This window comes from Canis aureus, chromosome 13 (assembly GCF_053574225.1).
Source record: "Canis aureus isolate CA01 chromosome 13, VMU_Caureus_v.1.0, whole genome shotgun sequence".
Taxonomy (NCBI): Eukaryota; Metazoa; Chordata; class Mammalia; order Carnivora; family Canidae; genus Canis; species Canis aureus.
The window spans coordinates 52,099,126-52,125,586 of record NC_135623.1 but is presented as its reverse complement, the minus strand read 5'-3'; the positions used below and the strand labels follow the sequence as shown (position 1 = coordinate 52,125,586).

At 40.9% G+C, this 26,461-nt stretch overlaps 1 long non-coding RNA gene across 4 annotated transcripts in view; it reads left to right on the top strand.

Annotated features, from left to right (window-relative positions):
- The window catches only part of LOC144282507 (uncharacterized), a 127,626-nt gene that overhangs the window by 48,052 nt on the left and 53,113 nt on the right, over positions 1-26,461 (top strand). For 2 of the 4 annotated variants that reach the window (XR_013350963.1, XR_013350961.1), the window contains exons 2-3: positions 18,998-19,180; positions 19,444-19,532. This is a non-coding gene — a long non-coding RNA (uncharacterized LOC144282507). Of the gene's footprint in view, positions 1-18,997; positions 19,181-19,436; positions 19,533-26,461 lie in introns of all 4 variants that reach the window. The other 2 variants (XR_013350962.1, XR_013350960.1) reach the window with 1 other exon arrangement.

Sequence of the window (26,461 nt, the reverse complement as noted above, 5' to 3'; positions counted from 1 at the left end):
TGTGATGTGATGATGAGCATTCTCGATGAGGAGCCACAGCGACTCTGAATCGAACAACGTCTTTAAAATAATCCAAGGAAATTTAGTTTTGCATATAATTTTGCTTGTATTCTATTGAATTGTAATTCTTTGAGAAGGGCTGAGGTTCCATAGACAAAGGTGCTTTTGTACAGCAGTTAGAAGCGTGGACTCAAGATAGATTGCCTGGAATCAAATTACATTCCTGTGATTGCTGGCCATGTTGCCTCAGCCATGTCACTGGATCCTACTATGCCTTAATTTTCTCGTCTGTAAAATGGAAATAAGTAAATCACATACCTCCTAGGTTGTTCTGAGGATTAAAGGAACCAAGAATAGAATGTGACACATAGTAATCTCTCTCTCACTCTTTCATGTAATTACTCAATAAACTCCCTATCTAAGGCCTCACTGGCCAGGAGTTGCAATATCATCTCATCTGGAAAGCTGATTAAACTGGTGTTCTCTATCTCCGGGTTATCTTTACATATTCTCTCTAGGCAGGTCTTCCTGTGTGTGCACATATTGGAATGAAAGCGTCATTCTGTTCCTTCTGATCAGGCACCTTTTTCATTTTCAAAGGACTTGATGGGTAACAAAGGATCTGTATGCCTCAATCAATAAGGAAGAAGGAAATCTTGAATGCCTTTTAGCCAGGTAAAGATGGATGTGTGTCCCATTAAGTTTAAAAAACAAAAACAAAACAAGGAACAGGTGACTTTCAGGAGTAACCCAGATGTCCCTCTAAGAAGCTCACTAGGGAACTCTACTATAGAATTGTCCCGTCTATCCTTCCCTAGGAGACCCTATTTCAATGTATGAGACAGACTATTGTATAGCTCATTGAAAGACAGTGTTCTATCCTCCAACTTTTAAAGATAGTACAGTGGTTGCCCCCAAACCAATCTGGTAGCTCTCAGAAATAAAACAATTAAGAGTTAGAGTTATGTTAAATGTGAAGGAATATCATTATCCAATCAAGGTCACTTAGATCAAGCCAAATATTTAAAATTAAAATAATTGCCAAATAGTATGTTTTCCTTTGAATGATGTCCATTTCCTCCCTTCTGATCATATATGTGCTCGCCTCTATGAACATGTACACACCTGTGGACATGAAAGTCTCCCTCATCCATGTAACTTGGGAGGCCAGCTCCTTCACATGACTGTCTGTTTGGTATGTGAGGGCTCAGGCAAGGAAAACTTCTAGAGCAGATACCTCAGGAACAGTGTGAGCTTCCCCAAGCTGTCAGAAGTGGGGAATGGCCATGGGTTCAGGCAGCTCGAACAATTGGAGGAAAGCCATGGGCCTGCCATGGTTGTGAAGGATGATGTCCCTGATGGTTTGAGAAAGTCTCAGTATTAAAATTCACCTTTGAACCTACACAAATACACCAATATGAGTGAGTTTACAATGTTATTTTTAAAAAAGGCAAATGGGGGCACCTGGGTGGTTCAGTCAGTTGAGGATCTCACTCTTGGTTTGACTGTTGGTTTGTGCTCAGGTCATAATCTCACGGGTTATGAGATCAAGCCCCCAGTGGGGCTCTCCTCTTCCAGGAGTCTGCTTGAAGATTCTTTCCCTTTGTCCCTCCCCCCACTCACATGTGAAACACTCTTTCTCTAAAATAAATAAATAAATCTTATTTAAAAAAATAATAATAAAAACAAAAAGCCAAATGAAACAGCTCTGTTGTCAATTGACCATTACTTGTGATTCTAGGACTAGAAGCTGACTCAGGAGTTCAGAGAGCCTGGGGGTAGTATCTATAGTTTAGAGGAGTTCTTTCAGTCACGAAGTCTTTGCTCTTGAAATGTGTTGACCTGCTTTCCTTAGGGTTCATTTCCTCCAACCCTGCATTTCACAAGACTGTCTGCCTCTTTAATGTCCCCAAATGACCACTAGATGGCAACATTGTCCTTTTATGTTACAGCTTTGACTACAATAAACACTATAGATTTATTTTTCTAACAACCAGAGTAAAAAAAAAGGACTAGTAATTTAAATGCACCACTCTGTATAATAGGAATAAGGTAGAGCTTATTAAATTAGAAATTAGTGATTTACTTACCTAGAAAGAAACTTGGCAACATCCTGTGTCTTTCCATTTTGGGAGAGGACATTGGTGTCTGGTGCTTATAGACCATACATAGTGTGGCCTCAGTTCCTCTGGTGTTTGTGGCTTCAGGAAACTGCCCAGATGTTGGATAGTTTTTTAATTCAAATCATTTAACCTCTCTTGATTCCAAAGTCAGAGGCATAATAGTAAATAAATAAGTACAAGATTCCAGGGACTCTTCCCCAGGGGTTCTGATTCAGTAGATCTAAAGTGGTGCATGGGTGTCTGGATTTTTAAAAGCACCTCCACGTGCTTTTGATTGTCAGTAAGTTTGGAAGTGGACCTAGTGTCCTTAATTTCTCCAGCAACAGAATCCTCAAAATAGGGCAGCCCCGGTGGCTTAGCGGTTTAGCGCCGCCTTCAGCTCAGGGCGTGATCCTGGAGACCCGGGATGGAGTCCCATGTCAGGCTCCCTGCATGGATCCTACTTCTGCAGAGGCAGACTCTGCCTGTGTCTCTGCCTTTGTGTCTCTCATGAATAAATAAATGTTAAAAAAAAAAAAAAAGAATCCTCAAAACAAAATGAGTTTTAACTCCGTTTTACTGAAAATTGTCATATACAATTTTTAAAGAGAAAAGGTCTTAATGAAAAATACTCAAGCAAAAAAATAAAATAAATAAAAATACTCAAGCCAAATACCATATGAGTGAAATCATTCATACATGGAATTTGAGAAGAACAGATGATCATAGGGGAAGGGAAGGGAAAATAAAATAAAATGAAAACAGGGAAGTAGACAAGCCATAAGAGACTCTTAACTCTAGGAAACAAATTGAGGGTTGCTGGAGGGAATTGGGGTGGGGAGGGGGTAACTAGGTGATGGGCATTAAGGAGGGCCCATGATGTAGTGAGCACTGGGTGTTATATGCAACTGATGAATCACTAAATACTACTGTTTTTTAAAAAGATTTTATTTATTTATTCATGACAGACACAGAGAGAGAGGCAGAGACATAGGCAGAGGGAGAAGCATTTGGGGAGCCTGATGTGGGACTCGATCCCAGGACCCCAGGATCATGACCTGAGCCAAAAGGAGATGCTCAACCACTGATCCACCCAGGTGCACCACTAAATACTACTCCTGAAACTTATAACACAGTATATGTTAACTAAACTGAATTTAAATTTAAAGATTTAAAAATAATAAAAATACTCAAACATTTTGATTATGAAAAAGTTAAAATCACTGTAATAATAGTAGAGCTCTAGCAATTGAAATATTTATTCACCCTAAATGTTGAAAGCAAAGGTTGTCAGATCTGTGTGTGGGCTGGAATTGATGTGATGAGAAAGATAGCTGGTTTATAGTTTTGCCTCTCCTGTGTGTTTCTCATAATGGAAGATTCTCAAACTGACACATGGTGGATTTGTGTAGAAATAATTTCAGATATTCCAGAATGATATCCCTCTATTGTCACATTATATATTAAGATGTATATCTTTAAAAATAATTTATTACTTGGGGATTCCCAGTGGCTCAGCGGTTTGGCACCTGCCTTTGGCCCAGGGTGTGATCCTGGAGACCTGGGATTGAGTCCCACATCAGGCTCCCGGCATGCAGCCTGCTTCTCCCTTTGCCTGTGTCTCTGACTCTCTCTGTGTGTGTGTGTATGTGTGTCTCTCATGAATAAATAAATAAAATCTTTAAAAAAATCATTTATTACCACTTTTGAAAAATTTGAGGGTTCCATCAGCTATATGAAATATTGGTTTTCTCTGTCATTTCTCATTTTCTTTTCTTCTCCTCTATTTCTCTTTCTCCGTGTGTCTCTGTCTCAGTGTCTTTTTGCTCTGAGTCTTTATTTACTTTTTGGTTTAATGTGATAGCTTGAGACCAAGAAATCACTGTTTATGTATTATTTGCCTTGACCTATTTGAATCAACTGACCTCATGAGTTTTTTTCTTTATCCAATATCATCTTTTTTTTTCTTTATTTATTTCTTTCTTTTTTTTTTTTTTTTTTTGTAGTTAAAAATATCAGGTGCTTAGCATTAGAAAAGAACACCACCCTTTTCTGGTGTTAATTCATGAGTTTATATAAAGGTCCTCCTATTGACAATTTAGAGGGGACGGTGCTTACTTGAATGTGTTTATTTTTTTATCTTTATTTGCTTTTAAAGATTTTATTTATTTATTCATGAGAGACGCAGAGAGAGGCAGAGACACAGGCAGAGGGAGAAACAGACTCCATGCAAAGAGTCTGATGCGGGACTCCATCCTGGGACCCCGGGATCACATCCTGAGCCAAAGGCAGACGCTCAACCTCAACCATCGAGCCAACCAGGCGCCTATTGAATGTGTTTAAAGTTAAAGTACAGATGCCTTTTTAAACTGCTATAGAACAATTTTGTTTTCATAGAAAAAAAAATACTGGGATGCCATAACATGATTCACCAGTTTAAATGCATCAAATCTGCTGTTCACAAAACTGTACTTATATGACTTTTTGTTGCTAGAAGGCAAGTTTCTGGGAAACTTACTGCTTTGTTAAATCCCTCTGCTTTTTCTTGTTTCTCTGGGTTAAGAAATCCTTGAATTTAAAGACAAAAAGATTCCTATATGTTAGAAGTCATTTCTAATTTTTAAAATATAATGGCAAGAAGAAAACCAGTCAGAAATGGCACACAAATTGAAATATGCGTTGGTTTCAGAGTAGACACACAACTTAGAGGAATTCTCATTTGGGTGGATGCTTGTTTTTCTTGTCATAAGTGGTGTCCACACTTACCACTCCCTGCATTCCAGTGCTGGTCCTTTGCAGTAGGAAAAGAGGAAACAAAACATTCATTCTACCATGGAAGTTTTAGTTTTGAGGCCGAAGACTCTGAACCTGCACTTAACAGAAAAAGCGCCCTCTGAGCTGAGCCAGCAGAGGGACCTGGAGCACTGCTGGTCAGGCTAGGCCAGCCAGACGAATCTGTGTGGCCAAGTAAACATTTATTTTCCGAGAATCTTATTCCCTGTTTCTCTCCTTTAAAAAATGCAAGAGAATTATCTGTAGGAAAATATTCAGATTTAGATCAAAACAGGAAAAGGAAGCAGTACTCTCTAGTGAGAGAGTTAAACCATACCTCTTCCCTCCTGAAAAATTGTCAGTGATTTTGATTAGCAGGAATCACTGACACTACAAATCAATCCTGTTTTAATTTTTAAAAGACACTTGAGGTGTGTTTCACAGCACCTTGTTTCTGTGCAAACTGAAAAATTAAAATAAAATAAATTAAACAAATATTTTAAACCAGAAAAAAAAAAAAAAAAGAAAGAAAGAAAGAAAGAAGGGGGAAGGCCTCTAAATTTAGAAGGTGCCAGATCTTAAGCACCAGAAAAGCCTGTCCTGGTTTCCATATGTTTACCTCTCTGCAAAGCTGGCCCATAGCGTACCTTCCGTCTTCAAAAGGAAATCCTGGCACCTGGAAGATTGGGCTGACAGTGAGTATTAAAATGACTTGTTTAATGAGCAGCCTGATTGAACCACATAGGAAACGCTGAGGAGGCTCTTCGAGGGACTAGGTTTGGTGTTTGCATTTTGTTATGTTGTATGCTTCCACTGTCCCTTATTTTGACAAGCTATCGAAAAGTTTGGGATGAGCATGGGCAATTTTTCTTTTTGTTTTTAAACCTGGTTGCTAAAAAAAAAAAAAAAAAAAAAGAAAGAAAGAAAGAAAGAAAGAAAGAAATAGTGCCTCTCCTTCCTGCCTCTAATGGAAGACGGGTTGTGCCACTTAAGTGAGATGATGCTTGGCACTAATTCAGCACCAAAGATTCTTGAGGTCCGTAGGTACTGGGCAGGGACCATGAGAGACGGGCATGTTTTAAAGCACTAGGCCACCCTTCACTAAGGAAGGGCTATTTACTAAATGTTGGACAAATTGCCAGTCCTTAGGGCAGGAAAAAACTGATCTCAAGAAATCTTTACCTGAATTCCACGCTGCTTCCTCCAGTGTGCCTCCATTTCAGGGGTGGGCCTCCTCCCTCCCCAAGACGAGTTCCAGCTCCCCCATAGACTGCACACACCGCCTTCCAACACAGAAGGTCATTTTCATTAGAAGTCTAACCTGAATTTCCCTTCACAAATTTAAGATGACTGCTTTGTTTTTGTTTTTGTTTTTCTCACTAGAAAAATAGAAAACGTTCCTTTTCTTTGTCAAGACACAGACACCAAAGTCCTTTGTTTCATGTGTTTGTCATTTTACTTTTCAAGTTTGGACTTATTTCTCGGTGAGTTCAATTTTTTCTTCTGAGTTGCTTTGAACTTTTTACCATTTCCCTTATTTATGGAGGACTTAACTGAAAATAAGATGGTAGTAGATATCTTGTAAATGTTGAGTTAAAAGAAATTCAGAATAAAGTACTGGAAATCACACATAGAAATATTGTATAAATGTGCTGTTCAGAATTGTAAGTTTTGTGGCTAACAGGAAGAATAGAATTGCCCGTTCTGCAAGTCGACAGCTTTATTCTTTCCCCGTTGATACAATGAGACTCATTTAGTTGCAAAAACCCTTGAAAGCAAACAAGTGGGTTGGAAATAGTTTAAAGATTCCAATATCTCAAGTTTTTGTGGATGTTTTTTCCATCATGTCTTCATGGGGAAAAGGAGTCTGTTTTGATCAGAGACTTTCTACTGTTTACCCACTGCAAAGCCATTTCATGAGGATAATTTAAAGGTTGGGAAATAACTGCAAATGTCTGCAGGACAAGAAGTGATTATAAATATATGCTCATGGGACCTAGGATCCTGACCTGAACCAAAGGCAGACACTTAGCAGCCTGAGCCACCCAGGGCCCCAAGAAGTGTATGTGTATTTAAAAATAGATGCACAGGCGCATGGCTTTTAAAGGAAAAGACTAGCCTATATAAATGACTTTGTTGAGATGTTTCAATAATGTGATTAAAGAGGAAATTTGCTCTCCTTTATAGACTTCTCTCTTCACAGAATCTAGGATTTCCATTCCAAGTGCTATAGAGGAGTGGCAGTAAGACAACTGTGATTGGGTTTTAGGGGGAAATGCTTCCAGGGTAGGGAAGCACAGACAAAGCAGCAATAATTGGTAAAGGAGCAGTTGTTTCAGAGACTCTTCTGGCAGATGCAGAAAATGTGCAAATGTGCAACTGGCACAGATGCCAAAGTGGACGGTCATACCTATCAGAAAAGTGTGTGTGTGTGTGTGTGTGTGTGTGTGTGTGTGTGAGAGAGAGAGAGAAAGAGAGAGAGATTTTTCTCTGGCTAAGGGGCAGCAGACGTTAAGGAAGGCCGTAGCCAGAGTTGTTGGTTAGTTCTTTCTGAGTGCTGTGGACCAAGACCCAAACGAATCCAAGCTTCTAGATGAGCAGCGGGGTTTTAACGTCTACACAAAACCACAGAAGACAGTACTTCCCGAGGAAAGTGGCCACTGGCGCTGAGGGGACATCAGAGCAGCGAGGACCCTCCCAGACAGCAGTGTCTCCAGGGCGCAGAGGAGGAAGCTAAGCCCAAATAGCAGTTTCTTCCAGGGATCCCTCAGCAGTTCCCCTGCACACACGTCATTCCTGCTCCAGGTGGGGGGTTCAGCAGCCCTCGCCTTTCTTTCTTTTTTTATATCTTTTTTTTTTAAAGATTTTTTTTAATTTTTTATGATAGTCACAGAGAGAGAGAGAGAGGCAGAGGGAGAAGCAGGTTCCATGCACCAGGAGCCCGATGTGGGATTCGATCCCAGGTCTCTAGGATCGCGCCCTGGGCCAAAGGCAGGCGCCAAACCACTGCGCCACCCAGGGATCCCCCGCCTTTCTTTCCCACCAGCTGTCTGCTTCCTCTCTCTTCTCAAGGGGAAAATGATCTTGAAGTAACAACATGAATATTTGCTGAGGTTGATGGTGGCAAATTAAGTAACCCATCGGTTTGAGCCAGATCCGCAGAGAGAGAACAGTGTAGACCGCCTGGTGGAGAAGGGGCTGGCAGAAGCGTCCACACGGTGCCGCTGGCAGGTGTTGAGGGACGTTCTGGGAAGAGGCTCTATGGGGCCTGCTCCTCTGCTCACTGCACCGACTCGCAGCCGCCATCCAGGAGACCAGGCCACTGGAGAGTCTTTGACATGATCCAGGGGAAGAAACAGTTTAAATCTGAGCATCTAGGAAAAGTCCCGGTTCTCCCCAACAGCTGGCGCACGTTCCTTCGTGGCTGCTGTTGTGTCTCCGGGCGCTATGGCTCGCGTAATTGAGCGCGGCTCCGTCGTTGCTTAGGCCGCCAGGAAGCACCTCCCGCCTGCGGAGAGGAGCCCGAGGCCGAGGTCCGCGGGGGCGGAGGGGCTGGCGGTTAGCGGCGCCCTTCCGCGTCCTCGCCTGGAAAATGCAGGCGCTAAGAAGCCGCCTCATGGCTTTACTGCGAAGAATCGTTGTGTTTTTCTCGCAAAGATGATGAAAGTAAAACACTGGGGAGCTTTGGCGGCCCGTGGTGAATGCTCAGTAAATGTGAGTTGTCGTTACTGTTATTGGTTCACCCAACAAACGGTGATGTGCGCTTAAATAGTAATACTACGGCGGTCAGTCCCCTGGATGCTGGGAACCCAGGGCGGAGGGCCCCGCCTCGGTTCCCAGGGTCAGTGTTGCGGCCCCGGCCCCGCAAAAGCAAGCTCGACAGATGCTCTGATGAGGGAGGAGGGGAGGGAGGGGAGGGGAGGGGAGGGGAGGGGAGGGGAGGGGAGGGGAGGGGAGAGGAGGGAAGGGAGGGAGGGGAGAGGAGGGAGGGAAGGGAGGGGAGCGGAAGGGAGGGAGGGAGGGAGAGGAGGGGAGGGGAGGGGAGGGGAGCGGAAGGGAGTGGACGGGAGGGGAGGGGAGGGGAGAGGAGGGAGGGAGGGAGGGAGGGGACGGAGGGGAGGGAGGAGAGGGAGGGAGGGAGGGGAGGAGAGGGGAGGGAGGGGAACGGAAGGGAGGGAGAGGAGGGGAGGGAGGGGGGGGAGGGAGCGGAGGGGGAGGGGAGGGAGGGGAGGGGAGGGGAGCGGAAGGGAGGAAGAGGAGGGGCGGGGAGGGAGGGGAGAGCGGGCTGTGTCTGGAGCGGGGCGCGGGAACTGGCCCCCCAAGTGGAGGCAGTGTGAGCGCGGGGTCACCCCGTGGAGAGGCCGCGCTGCGCGGGGAAGGGCCTGTCTGAATTGGGGGCGGTTGGGGTGGCCCGGGGCGGAGTGGCCGCAGGGACAGGGCCTTCCCGGCGCGGAAGCTACAGGGCCGAGCCCGACCTTCTCCTAAACGCAGCTGGAAGCCGCCGACAGGCTGAGGGGGAAGGAGGCGCGCATCTGATTTGCCCTCCAGGGCGCTCAGCGAGGCGACGACAGGCCGCACGGGGACCGGGTCGCCGTCCCTCCGTCCGTCCCTCCGTCCGTCCGTCCGTGGAGCCAGTGCCTACCTTCCTGCCCCAGCAGCCACCCAGGAGGGAATGCCCCTGCCGCCCTGGCCGTTTCACCCACGTCCCCCTTGGCCCCGATTTCAGCTATTTCTTGTATCCTCTGCCGCGTGCTGTCGTGTTGGGCTGGGTCTCCGGAAACACAAGAAGTGGGAAAGCAAGAGAGAAGACGAGACTTAGGAACTCGCACGCCTTTCTTTAAATACATTCCTCTCGAGGTAGCCGTATGGTTTCCGTCCTGGGTTTGACCTGGTTTGGGAGGAGGACCCCATAGCCCCATAGCCGACTGTGTGTGCGCCTTCACCACTGGATGCCTTGTGCCCCGGTGGAGGACGCGCCCCAGGCGGCCTTACCCTCGGGACCAGCTCTTTCCTCCTGGGTGAACTGTCTGACGGTAATTCCCACGCCCGCGGATGTGAGCCAGCAGGTTGCTGAGCTCCTGTCCTCTTCCCCCAGCAAAGGTGTGCGAAGACGAAGCTCTGCGCAGCCAGTTGGTACTAAATTGCATAATAGGTTAACCCGAGTCCTTTGAATTCGAACAAAAGAAGTTCTCAACCTGATTGGAATTAACCTGCCCTGACTTCGGCTTCATCTCTCCTAAAGCAAGCATGATACCGATTGGCAGGCAGGGAACCTGATGGCTGTTAATGGGGGGTTTTCAACTTTCTCTTGCTTTTCTTAAACTATTAAGAAAGAACAAAAAACATGATTTAGAATGAAATCAGTTTCCAGGAAGGGAAAGAAAGAAAGCTGAGAATTTATTATTAAAGAAAGAAATAGAGCCAAGGTGAAAAAAAAAAAAAAGAAAAAGAAAAAGAAAAAGAAAGGCCTTCTCACATCTTCTGGCCAGGTGCTCCGTGCATATAAATGTTTCAAGTTAAGCTTTAAGATCAAGGGAAAGTCTGTAGGGAGCCTTGTCTCCTGGAGATCTGCTTGCTAGAGTTGCTCCTGAATACAGGCTGCCCATTTTTATTTGGTTATTAAGGATTAAAGGGGCGACGATTCTGGAATGGTAGTTCCTTGGTTTCCATTAACTTTGTACAAGATAGTGAAAAGCAAGCTTCCAAGGGAGGGTTTGCATATGTATTTCGTGCCATCAGCTCGCCTCCTTCTCTGTCATCTTGTGTGTATGTTTAACATGAAATTGTCCCTCCTCTCATGAGCTCGAACTAGAAGAAAGCGGCCTGGTTGCAACGATTGAGAATCTCTACGCCTTTCAGAAATCCTCCTGGTTTTCACAGGCGGTGGAGGGAAGATGAAAAGAATTTCACATTAGGTGGCTGGTTGCTCCAGATACAGAGGCTTAGCAATTGCCTTGGAAAGCTTCTCCTCGCCTTTGCCCAAGTTGGCTGGGCTTTCAGCGTCTGAATGCCCGAGCAGGAGGCATCCCGTCACTCCACGTCCATACTTAAAAGTTTGCTCTTTTGTGGCTCATGCTGCAGCCTGTCCTCAAAACTAAAGCGTGTGTGAAGTTACTTTCATAAGTCGCCTAAAAATGGTTAGTGATAAAATAACATACACCTGGAGAGAATGCTTTGTCCTCGTGGAGGGTAACTGTGTTGCAGAGATCTCATAGTTGGGGGTCGGATACAGTCATTAAAACAAAAATATGCGTGAAGAGCTCAGCATTAAAAACCAGTCTCCTGATGTAATGCATTTCTTGCAAAGTGTGTTTTGTTTTAAAAACAATGAGAATACAGAGTTCATAAAAATGCACGCTCTCCCTGCTAACATTTTTCAACCCCATGATAACCTGGAGGTACAACGTATAGACCAATAGACTGATTGAAGAGAGCAGAGTAACTTGTCCTGTGTCATAAGACTAACAGATGGTGGAAGTTGGAACAGAAGCTATTATGTTTTGACTTCAGTTCTTGTGATTTCAGTACTGCACATTTTTCTTCAATTATTCCCAGGTTTTGTCAGGCTGCATAATATGAATGATGAAAAATCAACTAGAGAAACAGAGTTTGGGGGCAATATCTCTTATTGTATGTTTTTAATTGAAATTCTTATAAACTCTGGGCCTAATTTCCTTTATATTATAACCTCACAGTTTCATGTTCATGGCTACTCAATATCATGGTTCTTTCAAAAGTCATTATCATTACTTATATGTCCATAGTTATGACCTAATGAGGAACACAGTTAAAGATTACAGAGTTGTAGTTTCAGTAGTGGTTTTAGCAAACTTCTGTTAAAACGTGAACTTCTTCTGTTTGAGCTGGAATAATAACTTAGAAATAGACATTTTAGAATGTTTTGGTGCTGTGAGGAATAATTCATAGGCCTCTGCAAAGTACTTGCTCCTTTCTGCCTTTCGAATGTTCCTGAGTGCTGCTGTTTCATAGTGTGTGGTACAGGGGTCATAGGGAAACCTCATCCTTGAGAATGGCATCACTCGAGGAAGATGACATTTCATTCTATTTGCTCTTTGTTTATTTCTTAGGAAAAAAGTCATCACATTTAGTGGGTATAGGAATCTGGGGATGTTGAGTTTAGTAATGACTAGATGTCACCTCCACTAGCAGTGTCTTAGTCTGTGGCCTTTGAGAAGAGATGTGTCAGTTTCCCTCACTCATGAGGCAAGTTTCTACCCTGATCCTACTGCACTTAGGAAAGTGAGCTGGTCTTCGGTTCCCAGAGTCAGAGAGAGGAGGTCACTGACCTCAAGGAGCTCAGAGTGAGAGATCCACAGTAAGGAGCAGGGGCTGGTGGGAAGGCTGGCTGAGGATCAGTGAGACCTCCATGCAAACACTGAGTGAAGAAGCGATGTTGTCTCAGCATAACCATCATGTAAACTAACATGATGATGTAAACTCTTTTCTACTGAAATTCTGGTTGCGAGTGTACATGGTGAAAATTTAGACTACCATTGTTTTGCACCAGATATTTTCCTAAACATGGTTTATTAATGTAAGATAACTCTGCTTTAGAGTTGGTTGATTGGGGATAAAAATAGAGAAAACAATGTAAGGAGAATGATGCCAACAAACTAACAAAATGAAAGTTGCGATGTGGGTGATCTACAGAAAACCAGTGACTGGTTCTACAAGGACAGTTCATAGATTCTTAGGAAGTTGTCGTTTTTCCAGGAACTTCTGTTTTAGTATTATGGCAACAGTTTAGATTCTGTAGCATTAGGTAGTCTGTAGCGTTCATTCTCATGCGTTTTTATCCCAAGATCTGTAAACAACCCTACGACCATGACCTAGCCAGAGCAGATTTTTTTTAAACCCCCATTATACGGAGGGATAACTTGAGGCTTAGGGCTGCATTAAGGGTAATAAATTATCAGCAGAGACCAAAAAAACTTAACTCGGATTCCGATTATCTTTCTAGTACTTTCTACATTCCTACTCTAAGTTTCTACTTTCTACTCTGAATTCTAAATCAGGTATTTAAAATTTTTTAATATGATCAGCAGTTGTATGCAGAATTTAAAACACCTAACATAAAAAAAAATAAAATAAAACACCTAATATGTTTAGGTAAGTAGCTATTTGGTGAGCTAAGTGACCTTTAAATTCCTCGCTCTGTCAAGCAACTGAGAGTGCATTTAGGAGTTTTTTCCAGCTTCAGAATGAAGGATCCTTTGGGAAAATAATTTTAATGGTTGTGGATCGCCAGTCAATTTGACTGTTTTTTTTTTTTTTTTTTTTTAAACCAAACCATCTGGCAGCTGTGTCTTATTTCTTCCTGCCGCCAATGGCTGGACCCACACACGTTCAGACCTCACACAAAAATGCCAATGTCTGCACATTTTCACTACGAACAGGCATTTTCAGTGAAAGCAGAGAGAAATGAGGCTCTGCCTGTCTGTTGCAATAACATTAATATTATCTCTGTACAGATGCTTTTAGAAGTACGAAGTTAAAATGCAGAGCCCTGGAGATGCCTAGAAGCACACATGAGATAAGCACAGCCATTCACGGAAGACCTAAGAAACTGAAAATTTGCAGGATAAACTTTTCACCATGACAAAGTAGAGCAATGTCGCCTATTCCAATATGAGATTGACAGCAGGAAATAATGACAATAAAGTTAGGGTAGGATGGATGCACTTACGATGCAGAGAGGTGGGAGAGGTATAGATGTGTAGTTGGTCAGAATAAACAGGATATTATTATTAACTACCAATGTAAATTTGGCCTTAGAGAAGAAAAGATCTGGAATCTGAGGGTGACAAAGTCAGTCTGGCTAAGGATAAGCTGAGGAAGAATAGATGCAAAATAAATACCCGTTACAGGCCCTTTGGCAAGAAAGCCCGCTTATATAAGTTAGTGTGTGGCGTCCCAGAATTCAGAGGAGCCGAGGTCAGCTTTGCAGCCGAAGCTGCAAGTGCTGAATGGAATGTGCTGAGTAAAGCTGGCAATGAGTAAAGGGCAGCGGCAGGGCTGGGCTGGCTCCTGGGCAACCAGGAAACTGCTGGTATCTGGGACCTACTGACCCATTTCACTCATCTTTTCACCTATTGAAAGTGAGGGGAGGCCACATACACACATGTGGCTGCATCTCTATACATGCTTGCTTATCTACTTAGTATTAGACTTTGTTTTTTAAGAGCAGTTTTAGGACTGGAGCAACATTGAGAGGAAGTCATAGAGATTTCCTATATACCCCTGCCTCACACATGCATAGCTTCTCCCATTGTCAACATCCCCCACCAGAGTGCTACAGGTGTTGTGACTGCTGAACGCCCAGTGACACACCACCATCACTCAGGGTTACATCACACATCACATTATTAGTGCTGTACATTCATTCTGTGGGTTTGGACAAATAAGGACATATATTTGTTACTATAATACCATACCGAGAAGTTTCATTGCCCTAAAAACCCTCTGTCCTGTGCCCATTCATCTCCACCCCGACCTCCCACTCCCAACCCCTGGCAACCACCGATCCTCTTGTCTCTAGGATAGTCCTGCCTATATCAGAACGTCAGAATCCTACAACATATAGCCTTTTCAGACTGGCTTCTTTCATTTCGTAATATGCATTTAAGATTCTGTGGTGTCTTTTCATGGCTTGTATCCAAGTTTTAGCAATTATGAAGAAAGCTGTTATAAACATCTATGTGCAGGTTTTTGTGTGAACAGAAGTTTTCAACTCCTTTGGATAAATGCCAAGAAGCACAATTGATGGATGGTATGGTAAGAGTCTATTTTGTTTTGTAAGAGCAGCCTGATTATCTTCCAAAGGGACTGTATCTTTTTGCATTCACACCAGCAGTAAGTGAAAATTTCTGTTTCTCCATGTCCATGTTCCACCAGGATTTGGTGTTGTGGGTATTCTGGAGTTTAGCCATTCTAATAGGTGTGTAGTGGTATCTTGTTTTAATTTGCATTTCCCTGATGACATATGATATGGAACATTTTTTCATATACTGATTTGCCATCTGTGTATCTTCTTGGCGAAGTGTCTGTTAAGGTCTTCGGGCCATCTTTAAATCAGGTTGTTTTGTTATTGTTGAATTTTAAGAGTTCTTTGTATATCTTGAATAACAGCCCTTATATTTATGTCTTCGCAAATACTTTCTCCCAGTCTGTGACTTATCTTTCTATTCTCTTGACATTGTCTTTCACAGAGCAGAAGTTTTTAACTTTAATTAAGTCCATCTTATCAATTTTTTTTCATGGATTGTATCTTTGGTTGTATCTGAAAAGTTATTGCCGTACCCAAGTCATCTAGGTTTTCTCCTATGTTATCTTTTAGGGGTTTTATAGTTTTGCATCTTATATCTAGGTCTAGTGTCCATTTTGAGTTAATTTTTGTGAAGGGTATGAGGTCTATGTCTAAATCAATGTTTACATGTAAATATCCAGTTATTCCAGCACAGATGGGTGAAAAGATGATGCTTGCCCCCATTGTTTTATGTTGGCTCCTTTGTTGAAGGCCACTTGACTGTATTTATGGGGGAATCTATTTCTGGGCCTCCTTTTGTCCTGTGGATCTATTTCTCTATTCTTTGACCAATATCATGCTATCTTGATTCCTATAGTTCTATAGTGAATCTTGAAGTTGAGTAATGTCAGTCCTCCAACTTTTTCTTAATATTGGTGTGGCTGTCCTGGGCCTTTTACCTCTCCATACAAACCTTAGAATACAAGAACCTTGTGTTGATAATCCACAAAATAACTTGCTGGGATTTTGATTGGGATTGCATCGAATCTATAGATCAGGTTGGGAAGAACTGACATCTTGACAGTATTGAACATAGAATATCTCTCCATTTGTTTAGTTCTTTGATTTTATTCATCAGAGTTTTGTAGTTTTCCCTGTAGAGATCTTATTCATATTTTGTTAGCTTATACCTAAGTGTTTTGGGGGTGTGATTGTAAATGGTATTTTGTTTTTAATTTCAAATTCCACTTGTTCATTGCTGCTGTGCAGGAGACAGGTTGACTTTTGTATATTAACCTTGTACCCTACAACCTTGCTATAATTGCTTGTTAGTTCCAGGAGGTTATTTTGTTGTTGTTAATTCTTTCAGATTTTCTACTTAGATGATCATCTGTGAAGACAGTTTTATTTCTTCCTTCCCAAACTGTATACCTTTTCCTCCCTACCCATTCCCTCCCCTCTCCCCTGCCCTCTTCTTTCCTTCCCTTCCTTCTTTTCTTGTCTTATTAGCTAGCACCTCCAGTACAATATTAAAAAAGAGGGGAGATCCTTGCTTTGCTCCTGATCTTAGTGAGAAAGCTTCTAATTTTTCATTGGTAAGTATGATGTCAGTTGTAGATATTTTTTTTTTTTTAGTTGTAGATACTTTGTAGCTGTTCTTTATCAACTTGAGGAAGTTTCCTTCTAAGTTTACTGAGAGTTTTTATCATGAATAGGTGTTGGATTTTGTCAGATGCTTTTCTGCATTTATTGATATGATCATGTGACTTTCGTTACAGTCTGTTAATGTGATAGGTTACATTAATTAATTTTTTAAAATTTTATTTCCAGTAAAATTAACATGCAATGTTATATTAGCTGTAGGTGTACAATATAGTGATTTGACAATTCTGTACATTACTCAGTGCTCATCGCAGTGTACTCTTAATCCTCTTCACCTGTTTCACCCATCCCTCCACCCACTTCTCTGGAAACCATCTGTTTGTTCTCTATAGTTAAGAGTCTTTTTCTTGGTTTGTCTCTCTTTTTAACTTTGTTCATTTGTTTTATCTCTTAAATTCTACCTACGAGTGAAATCATATGCTATTTGTCTTTCCCTGACTGACTTATTTCACTTAGGATTATACCCTGTAGAACGAACCATGTTGTTGCAAATGGCAAGATTTTCTTCTTCTTTAAGGCTGAGTAGTATTCCGTTGTATATTTATATCTCACCTTCTTTATCCATTTATCTATTGATAGACACTTGGACTGTTTCCATATCTTGGCTATTGTAAATAATGCTACCATCAACATAGGGGTGCAAGTAACTTATTTGGATTAGTGTTTTTCTATTCTTTAGGTTAATACCCAGTAGTGGAATTATTGGATCATATGGTAATTCCATTTTAAATTTTTTAAAGAACCTCCATACTGTTTTCCACAGTGTCTGTAACAGTTTGCATTCCCACTGACAGTGCATGAGGGTTCCTTTTTCTTCACATCTTCACCGACATTTAGTGTTTCTTATAATTTTGATTTTAGCTGTTCTGACAGGTGTGAGGTAATATCTCATTGAAGTTTTGATTTGCATTTCTCTGATGATAAGTGATGTTGAGCATCTTCTCATGTGTCTATTGGCCATATGAATGTCTTCTTTGAAAAAATGTCTGTCCATGTCTTCTTCCTATTTTTAATTGGATTATTTGTGGGGTTTTTTGGCATTGAGTTATATAAATTCTTTATGTGTTTTGGATAGTAACCCTTTATCAAACGTGTTATTTGCAAATATCTTCTCCCATTCAGTAGGTTGTCTTTTAGCTTTGATGATTGTGGGTTTTCATTGTTGTTGTTTTGTTTTGTTTTGCTCTGAAGTTTTTTATTTTGATGTAGTCTCTATAGTTTATTTTTGCTTTCTTTTCCTTGCCTCAGAAGATATATCTAGAAAAATATTTTATGACTGATGTCAGAAAAATTACCGCCTGTGCTCTCTTCTAGGGTTTTTATAGATTCGGGTCTCACATTTAGGTCCTTAATTCATTTTGAGTTTATTTTTGTATATGGTTTAAGAAAGCAGTCTCATTTCATTCTTTTGCATGTAGCTGTCCAGTTTTCCCAACAACTTGTTGAAGAAGCTTTTTCCGGTTGCATATTCACGACTCCTTTGTCAAAGATTAATTGATCACTTAATCATGGGTTTATTTCTGTTCTGTTGATCTTTGTGTCTATTTTTATGCCAGTATCATACTGTTTTGATTGCTACAGCTTTGTAGTATATCTTGATATCTGGGATTCTGATACCTCCAGGTTTGTTCTTCTTTTTCAAGACTGCTTTGCTATTCGGGGTCTTCTGTGGTTCTATACAAATTTTAGGATTATTTGTTCTGGTTCTATGAAAAATGCTGTTGGTATTCTGATAGGGATTGCTTTAAATCCGTAGGTTGTTTTGGGTAGCATGGACATTTTAACAATATTTGTTCTCCCAATCCATGAGCATGGAATATCTTTCCATTTGTTTATGCCATCTTCAATTTCAGCGTTTTACAATTTTTCAGAGTTCTGGTCTTTCACGTCTTTGGGTAAGGTTTATTCCTAGGTATTTTATTAATTTTGGTGCAATTGTAAATATTTTATTAATTTCTTTTTCTGCTACATAATTAGTGTGTAGAAATGTTATGAATTTCTGTATATTGATTTTGTGTCCTACAATTGTACTGAATTCATTTATCAGTTCCTAGTAGCTTTTTGGTGGAGTCTTTAGGATTTTCTATATATCTATCATATCATCTGCAAGTTAAACACCTTGCATACTTGGGTTAAATTCCACTTGGTTATATAGTATATAGTTCTATTTATATATTATTGGCATGAATACTTATTTAACTTCCTATTTACCCTTTTAACTTTATGAATTAGAAAAGAAAATTTCCTAGGTATTTAAAAAGATCCAAATATCAGCAACTGTTGGTTCATGTCCTGGGATGAATATGAAGTTTGCATTTTCACATTAATTTTGATTCCTTTATTGAATTCTACAGATAACAAAGCTGGAGATTTTCTCTTTGAAGAAAATGATGGTGATGATCAGATTCTCTACAATCTTGCACTTATCTAAAATTTGATGTTATGGTCAAAATTTACATTCATCTTATTTTAAAGGATATTTAGTAATGTGGTTTTAGGATTTCAAGTATGTACAATTTGTAAATATTTCAGCACCCAGTGATCCATGTTTTGCCTTTCATTTTTTATTAAAATAGGACCGAGATGCTATTATTCCCAAGCTAGGGACTTAGAGACTGAGGTCTAGAAATTAGGAAAGCTGAGGATCAGTCTTGATTTTGTGCCTTAATCACTTTTAAATTATTGCATTTTATAGTTGAATCATTTCTTTACCTTGGAGTTGTAAAGTGAAGACAGGAAGATCACCCACACATTAAGTAATTTATTCAAAATCTACTGAGTGCCAGCTATATACCAGGAAATATGATAAACGTTAAGGATACAAAGATGAATAAAATGAAGCATCTGTCTTAGAGGAGCTCACAGTTCAATGAAGAAGGTGAGTAATCTGATAAATAGTAATACAAATGCTTTAAGACATAACTTGAGGTTTCTGGAAATTTAGAGGAGAAATAATCTCTGCCTTGGGGAGTTGACATCTGATTTGGGTCTTGAGTACTTTTTGAATAATCTTGTCAATTCTCTCCAGAAAAATAAAGCAAGGGTCACTCTGTCTTCCTGTATCTGATAGACGTTCTTCCAAAGTGACTGAGATTTGCTTGAAACATAATAATATGCATTTTTTTGTTTTTCAGTGTACAGAGTGTTTTCTTACACAAGTCTCAGCAAAATTCCTGTAGTACGGACATGGTTCTTCCCATTTCACATGTGAGAAATCTGAGCGCAGAAAAGTAAGTGACTTGCACCAGAGCCTGTTGAGTGGCATGGCCTGGATTCCAGCCTTGCCTTCTTCTAATTCCAAAACTGAAAGTTTTCCTCTTGTTCAACTATGATTACATAAATAATAGTATCCAACAGCAGAATTTCATCAAACTTCCTGTTCCAAATGGAACGGTTTTGATTTATGCTTCCATTGAAGAGATGAATGTGCATCTGGCCCAGATACCTATTAGTTAAAAGGAACTTAAGAAACTGCTCTACCAGGCAAGCCCGGTGTTCCATCCAACCCAGTACTGTGTTGACAACAGAGACCTCAAGGGATTTGCCAGGAAAGGACATAGTTTTCCTCTCTGACATTAACCTTAAAGGTTAGATGTACTCTCAGTAGCCATTTATGACTCTGACATTCATAAATTTGGTCAAATCTTTATGAATCCATTTATGTTCCTTGCCTGTACTTCTTTTGTGGTAATGAACTCTGTGTATTTATTATTTTCTGAGTAAAGTAATACTCCATTTTATTTGTTCTTAACTCACCTCACTGAATTCGAGGGAGTCCTCCTCCTCCTCCTCTAGTGAGGAATTAGAATGATGAGAATCAGTGTACTTGAGTTTACACATGCTCTCCAAAATTCTCTAGGTGTGTTTTATTTTTTCCTGAACAAGAATAAATAAAATTGTACATTATATTCCTGTTGCAGAGGGACTAATATTTTATTTAGAGATTAGAATTCTGTCTCCTGGCATATTTTCTGTATACTTTTTGATGAACTTACTCTAGAGTTCCCATAGAATAACTTCATTTCGGTATTTGTAATTCATATTTGCATGTTGAAGGCAGCTCTGATCTGGCCCTGGGGAAGCTTGAGGTAATTTTTGTTCTAATCTATAACTACTTGTGGAGAGTAGGTATATAGGATAATATGCTATATATATTTAATAACTGATTCTAACTGATGTGTTATAGAATATCATAAAGTAGGAGAAGAATGCTGGCCTGGGTGTCAAGAATCCGGTGTTTTAGAACCATCCCTGGACTATAGTTTCCAAGTTTATAAGATGAGGGATTGAATTAGGTAATTTTTGAGATCTTGTCATACTTTCATTCTGAGTCCCTGATTTCCTTGGTGATTTAACTGAATATAACCAATTCTAGTTTTCCTAAGCCCCAATAGACCTCCCCCAATTCCATCTTGATTCATTTGCTCTCAGTATTGTCAAAGGCTTTAGATGGATCACACACACTGTTTTCTTTTATTCATATTGCCTATTTCCCACCTCAGAGATTTATAGCAAATGAAGTAATTATAATTTCTTCACATCACACCCTTATAGAAGTAATGACTGAATTTCCCATAGGTTATTCTTAAGTGATGGGTTTATTTTAGGTTCCATAAGCCTATCCCATTTAGCATAGGTCTTGAAGGCTTTCCCTTTGTTCTTAGTGGTCACCCTTGTAATTGATTAATATCATCTTTTAGGAGTTATTAAAAAGCAAAAATTGACCAAAGGCAATCTTTGAATTTGCATCTTTGAATTTTCTCAAAATCCTAAGGCCAATGGTATCCATCCCAGCTACACTTGTTTGTTGACTTGAGTAAAAAAAAAAGTTTTAGCATTGGCCAGTTACAGGTTTTGCCATAAAGAACATACGTGTGGTAAGAATTGCTTTCTTTGCTCTTTTTCAAGTAGCAAATGGAGGGCTGTAAACTTCTCAGTCATTTATATACAACATCACTCTTGTGGCAAATGAATATTCATCATACTTCCTACTTCCATTGGCGACTAAGTGTCTGCCACCTCTACCCAGAGGCCCTGGTGCTTCAAACACACCATTCATGGTGTGATGAAAGCACACGAACTCACAGGTCAAACAAGCCCTCCTGTAAAATGGAGCCAATGACACATCATGGGGTTGTGCTGGGGAGTACATGACCTCTGACACACAAAGGGTATGTATGAGTTTTGGTTCCCTCCCTCTTGCACTCTAGTTCTCTAAGTAAGCCAGTCATAGGATTAAACCACAGCAGCAGAGGAATATGGAAGCAACTGGACACCAAACTCCAGGAGAAATGGTCTTCACAAATACAGATGTGCTGCAGTCTGTGAAAACATAAGTGAACTCAGTGTGACTTATAAAGCTGACCTGACTGATGATCATTGCTTTTGAAAAAGTTGCTTTTGGGGGCACCTAGGTGGCTCAGTCAGTTAGTGACTGCCTTCTGCTCAGGTCATGATCTCAGAGACCTGGGATTGAGCCTTGTGTCGGGCTCCCTGCTCAACAGGGACTGCTTTTCCCTCTCCTCCCCTCTCAAGCTCTCTCTCAATATCTCTGTTGCTGTCTCTCTCTCTCTCTCTCAAATAAATAAATAAAATCTTAAAAAATAAAAGTTGCTTTTTATGGTCAAACTGGCTGTAGTCATCATCAGTTGCTATGTTCTTTTTACTTTGCTATGTGGCTCATATTAACTATAGTGATCTGGGTCTTTCACTTAGATAGCCTCCTTTATTAAGCTTATAAAGCTTTATCTGTCCAGGTTTGAAATCAGGGTCCCTGCTCCTTGAAAGGTTTTCTTTGACAGCTGGGTGCTTCTATCAACCTCTCTGTGCTGTCAAAGAGTTACTATCATGACAGAGTTGATTTCTGCCACCTGCCCCGGCATAGCCCTTAAAGGACTTCTTTTCTCTACTCACCACCCAGGACCTGTATCCTCTCTCTGTTTCACTAAATAGAGGGATGAGGGAGAAGGAAAGGCAGGAAAAAGGAAGCATAAACCCTGAGAAAGTCCTTTGAAAATCCTAACTTCACATACAGTAATAGTTCATAAAATTATTCTCTTTTGGTATCTCTAATTAAAACAAAAATATAACAATTTAAAAATGTTAACTAGAAAAGAATGAACAGAGGCACCCAGCTGGCTCAGTCTGAAGAGTGTGTGACTCTTGATCTTAGGGTCATGAGTTCAAGCCCCATGTTGGGTGTAGAGATTTCATTTAAAAAAAAAAGAGAGAGAGAGAGAGAGAGAAAGAAGAATGAATGGCTTTGTTTTAGGAAAAATAGGCTGTGTACTCATTCATAAAGGTACTCCATTAATTCTATAGGATTCAGAATGTCAATTTTTTTAAAAGTTCAAATCTTTCTTTGAGATACCTAGTAGAAAGCACTTGGTAGACAAGTGGAGAGTATAGTCATGAATAAAACACAGGTTTGCTTCATTCCATTTATTGTCTGAGCAAGGAAGCCGGATGCATACTGATATATAAAAATTAAAATACTTTTCAGTGGGGTAATAAGATAACATACTATAGTGATATAGTGAACACGGAGACCAACTGTCATGAGGGCACTTGAGAAGTGGAGGTGTTAAAACTGGGCCCTACAGAAGCAGTAAGATTTAGACTGGCATGTTGTGGGGGAGAGCAGTGCCAGAGGAAATAACTGAGCAGGGATGAGAGGAATGTGTCCTGTGTTTGGGAAAAGGCAAGCACCCTTGCTTGGAAGGATCTGGAGAGTGTGGGGAAAGGATGCAGTGGAAAATACCTACGGAGAAGCCACCCAGTTCTCTACGTATCTATTTTAGTTACTTCTTATGAATGCCATTATCTTATCTCAGGACTTTAGGTGTCACATTATGATTTGGAGAGAACAAAGAATTTCTGAAGGCATTTTGTGGTCTGCTAATCTGAACATCACTTGGGTGTTCACATAATACAATGATTGATCAAAAAGTCACTACTGAAGTGTTCCTTACTGGGTGTGAAGAAAGAGAAGTGGGCTTTGGGGCTGGCAAGGGGAAGCAGGGAGGTTTAGGAAGGGCTGGTGGTGGTAGTGTTTTGATGCTCCAGGTTTGAATCTCAGTTTCCACACTCAGTGCCTCAGTTTCTTCAGCTCTAAATGGAAGTAATAAAAGAACCTAGTTGGTATATATTCTTGTTTCATAGAACAAGAATTGTGAAGGGAAGGCATTTTCAGGGTTAATTCATTACTTAATACTGCCACTGGGGAACCCACCCTTCTATCTTTCTTTTCTTTTCTCTGCCATGCTTAGCAATTTGGCTTGATGCTTAGGCCTCTAACTAGTGGTTACAAGATGACTGCTTCAGTTGCTGGAATGGCATGGCCACTTCCTCCTGGTGCTTCTTTTCACTAGTGAGGGAAGTCTTTCCCAGAAATTCCCAATAGATTATCCCCTTATTTCTCCTCGTTTACAGCTTCTCAAGGAAGATTATGCCTACAAGGAATCAACAGCTGGCAAAGGAGATTATTGACAGAGTCCAATCATGATTGTTCCCCTGGGGCTGGGAATAGAATAGACTTCTCTGAGCTCTTGGTAAGAGGGTGGTAAACCCAGTAAGAAACACTGGGGCTCAGACATCAAAGAGGAAGGGGAAGCCATGACTTTGGGGCTGGCAGCTGAGTATCTGCCTTACTTCCTCTGTATTGATCTGAGAATTAAATAGAAAGACCCATAAAATTACTTAGCAGAGTGCCCGACAGATGATAAACCCACAATAGAAGTTAGTAGTTATTGTTATTTTTATTCATATTAGTATTTAATATTATTTCATTTAAATGCACTTTTTTCCTCCAAACCATGTGGACAGAATCACCTTTCCCTTGATAGCTGATTCTTACAGTGTAGTAACTCTGATGTTCTCTCAAAGATACAAATAGAAGTTCATCTGTTTCCCAACATATGTAGAATGGCAATGTTTTTTTCCTTCAAGGCACATATTCGTCAGGATGCCTATTCTGTAGGCTCAGAAAGTCCAAGCCATATAAATAATAGCCATCTGCTACTTATTAGCTGGGAAACCTTGGCTAAGTTAGTTATTCTGTATTTTTGTCCCCTCATTTTAAAATGAGTATCATCTTGGGACTCACCTCAGAGGTTCTTATGAACACTAAGTGACTTAATTTATTTAAAGCAGCACTTAAAGAATGCTTAGTACATAGGAAGCATTCAGTAAGTGTTAGCTATATGGAAGCCATGCATCCAAGGACTATGACCTAGATTTTCAGCCTGTCTTCTGGAATCAACTTGAGTTGTAACATCATTGTTGCCTTAGATGAATGCTCAGTGCCAGGCAGATTTTGAACAAACCACACTGTATCCTGATGGATTTCAGGTGAAAGTGCATAGGGAAGAGAGAAGGATATACCAAAGACACTTACTTTCATAGTGACTTGACAGGAGTGTTAACACAGCTCTTTTCATCATAAATGCTTTTGGCAGCAAACAACAGAAGAGTTGTCTACCAGGTTTAGAGAAAGAGATTTATTTTTCTCACTTGGCAGAATGGTAGAGCTGCTTACTGATGGAAGGGATGCTTCACAGTTTGAAGATGGTGACTGCAGCTCCAGGAATGTGGGCACATTCAAAGCAGGAGTAAGGGGAAGGGGGCAGCACAAGGAACACCTGTCTTTTCTGTTAGGAAGGCAAGAACTTTCCTAGAAGCTTCCAGCAAAATTCTTCTTATGTCCTGTTGGGCAAAAAGAGATGACACATCCATACAAGCGTCAGGAGAAGCTGTAAAAAATGAATATTTGGTTTTCCCAGCTTCTTAGTTAGAGATAGAACAAGGGAGAAGGGAGTCGGAAATGGAAATTGGGATAGCCAACCTGCACTGACTGCTAAAATAGTTTTAAACATTAGGGCAGAAAATCAATGCTTCATATTTTTCACAAAGCCCAAGGCAGAGAAAGCAAAGGGCAAGCAGAAGTGGATGAAGATAGCCCAGCTCTATCACATTGGTCCATCAGCTGCTGGTGAAGGATTTAGCTTCTCGACTAATACGTACAGTTGTTTTTAAGGAAAAAACAATATCCATTTGGTTTCAACATGTTGAGTTTTCCAGAATCTCTCTGTCTTTCCATGACTTACTATGTAAACAGAATACAAAGCCTGCCATTTGGCAGGTGGGAGAAAAGCCATCAGTTCCCTTCTGTTTTAAATATAAAATAACTTCTTTGAGTCCCACCCCACGGTTCTGGGAAATCTAAACCTTTCCCACATGCACCAAACTGGACTCACAAGATTTTCCTAGAAGTAGTCCATTTCCCATCTTGAGTATTTATAACCCTCTCTTAGAGAAGAAAATGGGCTGTAGTAGGAAGTCATATTAAGATAGAAAGGGGATTTAGGCCACTTTGGTAGTAAAAGATAAAGACATTATTTAAATTCATTTGGTTGAAAAGATAAATGCAGATAAAAGCCCAGTATACAGGAGCCAAATGCCCTGGCACAGGAAGCAGTCAGACAATGGACTTGGCAGTCATCCACTGGACACATTCATCTGCTGAAGGCTTGCTTCTAAGCAGCCGCGAGTGCCTAGTGAGGGGCTCTGTGTGTGGAGGGGAACGGAATGACCGCTGGGAAAGTAGGGACTGGTGGAATGGGCTTCAGGAGGGTGAGGAAACAGACGGTGGGGGGGGGGGGGGGTGACCGGAAGGTTTTGAGAGCTACACAGTCAAGAATAGCCTTAGGCCATGGTGCTCAGAAAACTTTTTCAAATATGCCCTTTGCTTTTAGAAAAAAACCAACAGAATTCCTTTGTCTTTCTTAGTAGTGAAACATCATTTTTAACTAGAAAATATCTTTATTTAGAAATAACTGAAGATGCTACTGACACTGCCTGGGCAGTCTCTGACATTTGGCTAGAGCAGTGTCAGACTTTCTGTGGTTCAGATCACTTCATTAAACATTGCCTGAATGTATGTTGTGAGCCAGATACTATGTTGAGTAAGCCAGACACTGAGTTTTATAAGGTAAAAAAGACGAGGTATAGGCCTGGAGTGGCTTACACTATAACTGGGCCAGTGTTGTCCTCCAGGGGACATTTGGCAATATCTGGAGGCATTTCTGGTTATCAAAACTTGGAGAGATGCTATCAGAATCTAGGGTGCAGAAGCCAGGGATGCTACTAAGTATCCCACAAT